This window comes from Lissotriton vulgaris, chromosome 1_1 (assembly GCF_964263255.1).
Source record: "Lissotriton vulgaris chromosome 1_1, aLisVul1.2, whole genome shotgun sequence".
In the NCBI taxonomy this organism is placed as follows: domain Eukaryota; kingdom Metazoa; phylum Chordata; class Amphibia; order Caudata; family Salamandridae; genus Lissotriton; species Lissotriton vulgaris.
Genome location: NC_141685.1, coordinates 1368953009 through 1368961216, shown reverse-complemented (window position 1 = coordinate 1368961216; position 8208 = coordinate 1368953009). Strand labels below are relative to the sequence as shown.

The 8208-nt window shown below is 43.7% G+C and overlaps 1 non-coding gene across 1 annotated transcript; it reads left to right on the top strand.

Annotated features, from left to right (window-relative positions):
• Window positions 1–231: 231 nt before the first annotated feature.
• Window positions 232–303, top strand: TRNAH-GUG (transfer RNA histidin (anticodon GUG)). The gene has a single exon. It is a non-coding gene; the product is annotated as a tRNA-His (tRNA).
• Window positions 304–8208: the final 7905 nt, after the last annotated feature.

Here is an 8208-nt window from a genome sequence, read left to right as displayed (position 1 = left end):
GCATTGGTGTCCCATCACAGGCCCACCAGTGTATGTGTGATCTTTGACTCCTGCCAGTTCACAAGCAGGCGGCCAGGAAACGGTTTCAGCCTATCAACCACTGAGGAGATAAAGCCTTTCTATAAGGAATGAGGAAGCAATGAACACATTCAGCCTAGCACAGGAGTAGCCCTGAGTGTTCCGAATTATAATTTCTTCATGTCACTGTATGTTATTGAGCCCAAGTAGCTCGCCGTGATCGTATAGTGGTTAGTACTCTGCGTTGTGGCCGCAGCAACCTCGGTTCGAATCCGAGTCACGGCATTGTGGTTGGCAATGTCACGGCAGTTGGGTTTTTCCTTTACAGAATTCCCAAATGTACCAGTTGTTTTTGTAAAATGTCTATTAAAAACAGATCCTTTTCAATATTTAAACGATCTAACAACAAATTATTTAAACACACATGATTATAAGATGTAGGTATACTGTACTTACTGACATAAATTATCGTTCTTGAACATATTTGCGGTAAGGGGAGCGGAGCTCTCCCCCAGGACAATCAGAATGCAGATGAATGCAGTTGCAGTTGAGTGACCTGTGTTGTGGCTGTCTACAGGGAATGCACATACGTAGCTGTCTCGCAGCCCAATCCAGACGTCAATTGAAGACAGGTTTTCATGCAAATAGAGCAGTAAGTGCAGAGAAATGCTCACTCTCTAAAAATGGCATTTATACAATAGTAAGATTAAATCCAACCTCACCAGTAGATAGGATTTATCAATAAATAAATAAAGCTTCTCCTCTCTGATATGGAATTACCCCCCAAAAAGTATAAGGGAATACCCAATGCTAACCTATGAGAGGGGCAGACCTCACAGTAGTAAAAAATGTAATAGACTGTTTGATACTACTAGGACATACAAACTACCACAGTACATGTCTTACCTTTTACTTACATAGCATGATGCCCCTAGGACTACCTAGGGCCTACCTTAGGGGTTACTGATATGTAATAAAATTGGAGTTTAAGGCTTGGCAAGTAGTTTTAAATGCCAAGTCGAAGTGGCAGTACACTGCAGCACAGGCACTGCAGTAGCAGGCTTGAGACAGGTTTGAAATGCTATTTCTTTGGGCGGCACAATCAGTCCCTGGGTATATGGTATACCACTTTACAAGGGGCTTTCAAGTAAATTAAATCTTTCAGTTTCAGGTTTAAAGTCTTTATTTCGATTTTTAACAAATCATAAAAGACACATTAAAATACAAAAGAATTTAACTAATTCAATTTAAACAAAAACAGGAAAGAACAAAACTATAAAAAGATTAAACACTAACAAAAATATGCAAATAAGGAACATTTAAGACAAATAGATAAAACAGGATTAAATTTCAATTAATGAAGAACCTGACTATTTTATAAAAAAGATAAATTTAAGTTAAAAAAGACATTGCAGTTCAAGTTCATTGTCAATGGGCCGTTTATATGGCAAAAATACAAGGGATACAGATGAAACAACTAAGTCATAAATCAGTTAACTAATACATAGTCAATCAGATTATGACCGATTGTGGAGCATCCTGGTCCTTGGGGCTAAGGCATGTTGTTTTTTAGCCTTAGGAGCCAAGCTCATCCCAGATATTTTGCCAGACTTACTACAAAGAGTTCGGAGGTGTTGGTCCTAAGCACCCATATTGCTTCCATCGATGTTTTAAATGGTAATTTTTGAAACAAGGGTTTTAACCATTTCTTTTGGGGTGCAGCGTACCTAGGGCAAGCAAAAAGAAAATGTCCTTCAGATTCAATATGACCTGGGCAACATGTACAGTAAGGCGATAACCCTGTAGACCGTTTGTTTAGAAAAGGGTTCAAAGGCAAAGAACCCACTCTAAACTGATGATACAGCTTCTTATCTAACGGTCGAGTTATTACGTCCCAATAGGGCTCTCGCAATAGGTCAAGTTTGAATGTTAGAAACCTGCCTGTGAGGCTATTTTTGTTAGAAAGCAGAACTTTTTTTAAGCGGGTCGTGGCCCAATACAAGGATTTGAACTCGTCTTTGGAAGGGAAAACATTGGATTGAGGGGATGTCCAGAGGTGTTCCAAGCCCATGTCATTAAGGATAGATTTAACAGCAGAAAGCCATGGGATTTTCCCTGAACCCGTAATAGACCTAACTTCGGACAGTTCCTTTGCAAATAGGGATAGATCTGGAGATGTCCATATCCGTCTCCACAGGGCCACTAGCCTAAATCTAGCCATCTCATTGATCGGTGGGGAACCAAGGTCCAAGCAGAGGGGGATCGAGGGTGTCGACTGCGGTAGGCCTACTAAGTTAGGAAGGAATCTACATTGGGTTTTAAACAAGTTAAGCAAGTCCATGTGGCCCCACAGATCCGCGCCATATAAAATGGCGGTAGAGATTTTAACATCATAGATCTTGAGGGCCGGGAGGACCCGCTTTGTAATTGATTCCTTTTGCTCTTTGATGAGGCAACCAGTCAGCCTAGCAATTTTAAGATATTGTATGTTAATCTGGTCCTTCCATCTTAAACGGCTATCGAGGGTAACCCCTAAGTAGGTCATGGTATCAACCTGCTCGAGGTTTACTCCATTCAACCTCACGGAACTCCGAACTGGATGGTTTTTTGTAAAAACCATGAACTTCGTTTTCCCCACATTAACCACCAGGTTATTGATGGCACAGTACTCCTCAAAGCGGTCGAGAGCCCGCTGAAGTCCGCTACGTGTTTTTGAGAGGATTAAAGTGTCATCTGCGAAGATGAGAAGAGGAAATCTCATCCCAGCCAGCATTGGAGCATCAGTGGGGGTATCCGTGAAAAACTTGACAACTTGATCGATAAAGAGGAGGAAGAGAGTTGGGGCCAGGACACACCCCTGGCGGACACCTCGAGTTACAGGAAATGTCGCTGTCACTTGTCCCTGGTCCCCCCACCTCACCCTCGCATAGTTGTCCTCATGGAGTCTAACAAGGAGGTCTAATAGTTCTGATGGGCACCCCAGATTTTTCAGCACACCCCACAGTTTATCCCTTGGCACCAAGTCGAAGGCGGACTTCAGATCAATGAATGCAGCATAGATGGTGCCGCCGCCGAGCCATACCACCTTCCAATAGATCAGGCAGAATCTAAACACCTGATCTATGGTGCTCATTCCCGATCTGAAGCCCGCCTGCATGGGTGACAGAATATTCTCTGTTTCAATCCATCCCTGGACCCGTCCTAGGACCATACGTGCTATTATCTTTTGGATCGAATCGATCAAACTGATAGGGCGATAATTGCCTGGGATGGATTTATCGCCCTTTTTATAAATCGGAACAATTTCGGCTCCCCTCCATGATTTCGGGACTGTGGCTCCAAGGGCTAAGGTGTTGGCTATCATTGTTATATAAGGGAGCCACAAGGCGGGATTAGATTTGAATAAATCTGCCGGAATCAGATCCATACCAGGGGCTTTCCCTCGGAGAGTCAATGCAAGGGCCAGCTCAGCCTCTGCAACTGTGAAGGTAAGTTTTTCTCTTTGGGGGGTCAGCAAGAGTGTGTTGCCTGAGGGATTCATAGTTTCGGGGTCATCGGCTCTAAATTGGGCCGAGTAGAATGATACCCAATCCTCAAGGGGCACATTGTTTCCCGGGGTAGAAGAGTCCGCGTTTTTTCCCCATTTAACTAGATCCCAAAACCTTTTTTGGTTGTTAGTGGAAGATGCCTCCAAAAGATCCGACCAGAACTTATCCTCCCACTCCCGTTTAGCTTCTCTAAGGGTTTTCCTGTAATTGAGCCTTGCAGCTTTCACTCCAACCATATCCCGAGATTTAATGGCTGAAATGAGAGCTGCATGTGCCTCCCTACATTTCCTATTGTACCATTTTTGGGGCAAAGGATTTGTTTTAGTAGGAGCATTTCCGCACGGTAGGGAAAGAAGGGTTTTTAAATGGTCAAAGCATTTAGTATGTACTCCCATCACATTGTTAGCCAGTCCAGGGTCCGTCCCCAACAAATCTATTTGCAACATTTCATTAAGCGCATTTTTTACCACATTATTAATGTTGTCCCATAAACACTTGTCTTCCATGACCCGGGACCATTTTAGTCTCCTCCTGTCATTGGTAAGTTGGGCGTCCCCTGTATAGGTGGCAGTTGGCTCCTCCTGTCTATTTAGACCCGGTATCTTCAAAGACAATGACAGCGGGTTGTGGTCACTTTCCGGGCGCTGTAATACTGCCATGTCAATTAATAACTGCCAATGTTCCATATTCAGCAAAATGTAATCAATGCGGCTCTGCCTCTGCCCATTGTCAAAAGTACAATTTCCTTTAATGTCCGAAGTAGAACGGCCGTTACATGCACGAAACCCCTTTTGTAGGCAAAATGCCATCCAAGATACTGCTGCCTCTGTTGCCTTTGCCCTCTTTACCACTTGTAAGTCCGGGATACCCCAAACAGAGTCCTCCGCCATGCTCCAAGTGTCTCCCATATCAAACAAAGGTTCTATAGTGCAATTTAGATCACCAGCAAGAATAATGAGGTTGCCACTGTCCATTTCCGAGGTTATATGGTCAATGAAATTCAACAAGGGTGGACTTCGACCACCAGGCAGACCTCTAGCATAGATATTAACAATGTTCATAATTTGCTGGTTCCCTTTGTTTAGTATGATGTGGAGGAGATCCGGGTTCTCCACAGGAAGTTCAGTTGGATAGAAACCCAAGGATTGTTTCACCCAAATCAACAGACCGCCTGAGGCCCGCCCTTTACCCCCTTTAGTTGCAGGTTTAAAAAAGTTAATATAACCCAACTTGTGAACAGGCTCAGTTGCCCATGTTTCCTGCAGCAGGATGATGTCGTAATTGTCCACAAAGTTCGACCAATCAGTAGAAGCAAGGCGGGCCTTGATACCCGCTATGTTCCAGGACAAGATTTTCAAGTGATCTTTCAGATAGACCAGAGACGGAGGTTGTAAGGGCTGTGCAACTCCCTGAGGCATCCCTTTATCATCTTTAACCTCTAGGTGCTTAACACAATCTACTGGAGCTATAAGATTGTCCTTGGTCGAGATCCCCTGGACAGCTGCGTGTGGTAGAGGGCTAAATAGCAGAGAAGCTTGACCTCCATCCTCATCTACTGGATTGCTGAATTGATATGGGCGCACCATACTATGCTCAATGGACTCTTGGGCTACTGCGCTAGCAAGCAAAGGCTCACTAGATAGATCGTTGAGTCAATCGATAGCATCAAGGCCAGAGAGGGGGCCAAAGTGATTAAAGAGAAAGGGATGCTGACAGTCAAGTGGAGTTAATGCCAGGGGGTGTCTTATAGCTGGGCCCTTACGGAATATAGGGTAGGATTGGGGGGTATTTGCCTGTGTGGATAAAAATATGATAATGCTAATGTTTGTACATCCCCCTGCCTTGCAAACCTCGGTTCTCGTCGAATGACGTCTACCACCCACGAATCTTTAAACGAGATTAAGATACAATCTCCCTCCAAGTCTTTTGACCCATGTCCCACCCAATCTACTCTCCTCACGAATAGTGTCTCCGTAGGAGTGGAGGGGGGTAACGGGTGGTTTTTATTCAACCAAAAAATGACTTTATTGCGAAGGTCGCCATAAGACTCCCTGGCACCCGGTTTTAATGGTGCTACACCTGTCAAGACGATGGTGTGTTGAGCTGCTTCAGGTGGTAAATCAACACAAGGGATAGTTGGTCTTTTGCGTCCCCCCTCCCTGTGGTTGGTGGAGGCAGTACGTTGGTCTCTTTGGGTGCTTGGGGGGGCAATATTTAAAGTAGATTGTGGGGGAGGACCCATGGTTTGGCGCCCACCAGTATTTTGTTTAGCCACTGGTTTTGAGTGGGGCGTTGGTGCCTGGGCATGAGTGCTAACACCTGATTTAGAAGATGTAATATTAGATTTTTCACCCCCTTTAAGCGTGGCAATATTCGACCCTGTGGTTTTATTAGGAAGTGTTTTACCCCTTTCTATATTGTTATTACAAGTGACCTTAGTAGATGTTGATGTTTTACTGGCGCCCATATTATTGGAATCAAGTAACGTTTGTAGCATCGTATGGTTTGAGTAAATCAAAGCCTCCATACTATCAATTTTTGAGGTCATGAGCCTAGTCCGCTCCAGGACTGGTAAGAGTAATGTTTTAAACATGGCCTCCATTTTTACTAGCAAAACTTCGTCACTATTAAGGCACATGGGGCAGGTACTTGAAGAGCCCAAAGCCGAAAGGGAAGGACATAGCATATTGTTAAATACAGAGGGAATTAAGGGGTTTGGGGGAAGCTCAGACCCCTGTCTCCTACCTTCTTGGGCTTCATTTACTTTAGGGATTTTTAAGTCTCTTTCCCCCGACAATCTAGAATCCAACTTTCTCTTCTTAATATTGGGGCCAGGATTGGGTATAGGATGGTTAGTGATTTCGGCAGGATTAGAGATGTTAGAGTGATTAAGGGGGAGACATCCAGAAAGCTGACTAAAATCCGGCCCCCCACTAATCAAGGAATCATTATCATCATCCCCCTGGCTACATTGGGAAGCATCTATACTATGCCTTTCTTCCCTCAAAGTATCCGCTGTTGGGCTTCCCCCTATGTTTTCTAAGAGGACAATTGCGTCCGTAGAGGTAGTGTGAACGCAGTTAAAGGCAGCATGTGGGGCAGAGGGCACAGGGGAGGTGGAAGTAGCTAGGGCCCCCAGTGATGATCGCCTTCCACTAATAAGGTCTATTGAGAGTCTTTTCTCTACCATGGCAATTTCCTTTTCCAGGATTCCAGTGGCCCGTGTTATGAAAGCGTCAAAGGGGCCAGACACGACACCCTTGGCGGTGTGTATTGGTCAGGTATACTCCAATTATACACATGATTAGGGAAGAAGCACGTGCACTTCAGCACTGATTAGTAGCGATAAAGTGATCAGAGTCCTAAGGCCAACAAAAAGATACAGCAAAATGCGGAGGTGAAAAGCAATAAGGTGGGGTTGGGACCACCTTAAAAATGCAAGGTCTAACAAAAACGAACTAAGGATAACATGAGTAAAACATCAGGTTTCTCTACAGCATTTGGTGAGACAAGTGGGCCTTCTTTTATCTTCCATAAATGCAATCTTTCCCGGACCCCTTTATTATATAGCTCTTCAAGGAAAAAATATAAAGCACTTACAAAGGAGACTCAAATTCTCAAAGATGGTAGACTTCTGTAATATGGGCCATATACTAAAAGCAGCACGAAAACAGAGTGCAATAGGGTCCAAAAAACTTGAGTGACCCATGAGAGTATGCATGCAAGCCTATGGTATTCCAAACTAGAGATATACGCATGCAATTTTTGCTTTTAGGGGAGAATGTGCCTGTTGAAAAAAACATTATTTTTAAAAAGTGCATTGCAGAATATCAGGAATTTGCTGTGGGACACCTTGAAAACTTGCATACAGATTATTTGCACACGCCTTACAGTCAGTTGTTGTGGCCGAGTGGTTAAGGCGATGGACTAGAAATCCATTGGGGTCTCCCTGCGCAGCGTCGAATCTTGCAGACAACGAGAATCTTTTTAACATCGGCTACAATTTCAGAATTTAACCTTTAGTATTTCTTCCATGTCAGTTTTATAAATAGGTGGCTTATTTTGGTGTCACTATTGCCATATCACATATTTATTATCGCTCCCCCTTTCATATCTTTGCTATAACTCTCGTCCTTCATTAGCGCTGGTGCAAACGCTTCAAATTATTATACCCTGGCTCTCTCGGTCATACCTGTGCATGCACTTGAAACTTATTTTACCAATAAAAGAAGCAAATAGAGAAATAAAATAAAAGTGCTAGCTGGATTAGGCAAACACACTTCATAAAACTGCATTTTCTTTTCTATTCTCCCCCGTGTTACAAGCTTAACTGCTCCCTGTGTAATTTCTCTTAACCTGCTGTTCCTGGAAGAGAATTTCATCTACAAGCTCTTTCTGTGTTTTTTCCTAGTCTTTTCTTTCCCTTTTCTTAGATTTGTAACTGTTCCTTTACGTGCTCTATTTAGGCGCCATTAATCTCATTTGAGCTCCTTGTACCTGCTGCTGTTTTCTCCACACCTCATACTGCCTTTTCCCTCTTTTTCTCTTTCTCTGCGGTTGGTGGCTACTTTCCAAAGCGTCTGATGCCCCAATGTTCCTTCGTCTTGTTGTCAGACGTGAATTTGAAAAGCAACAAAATTAA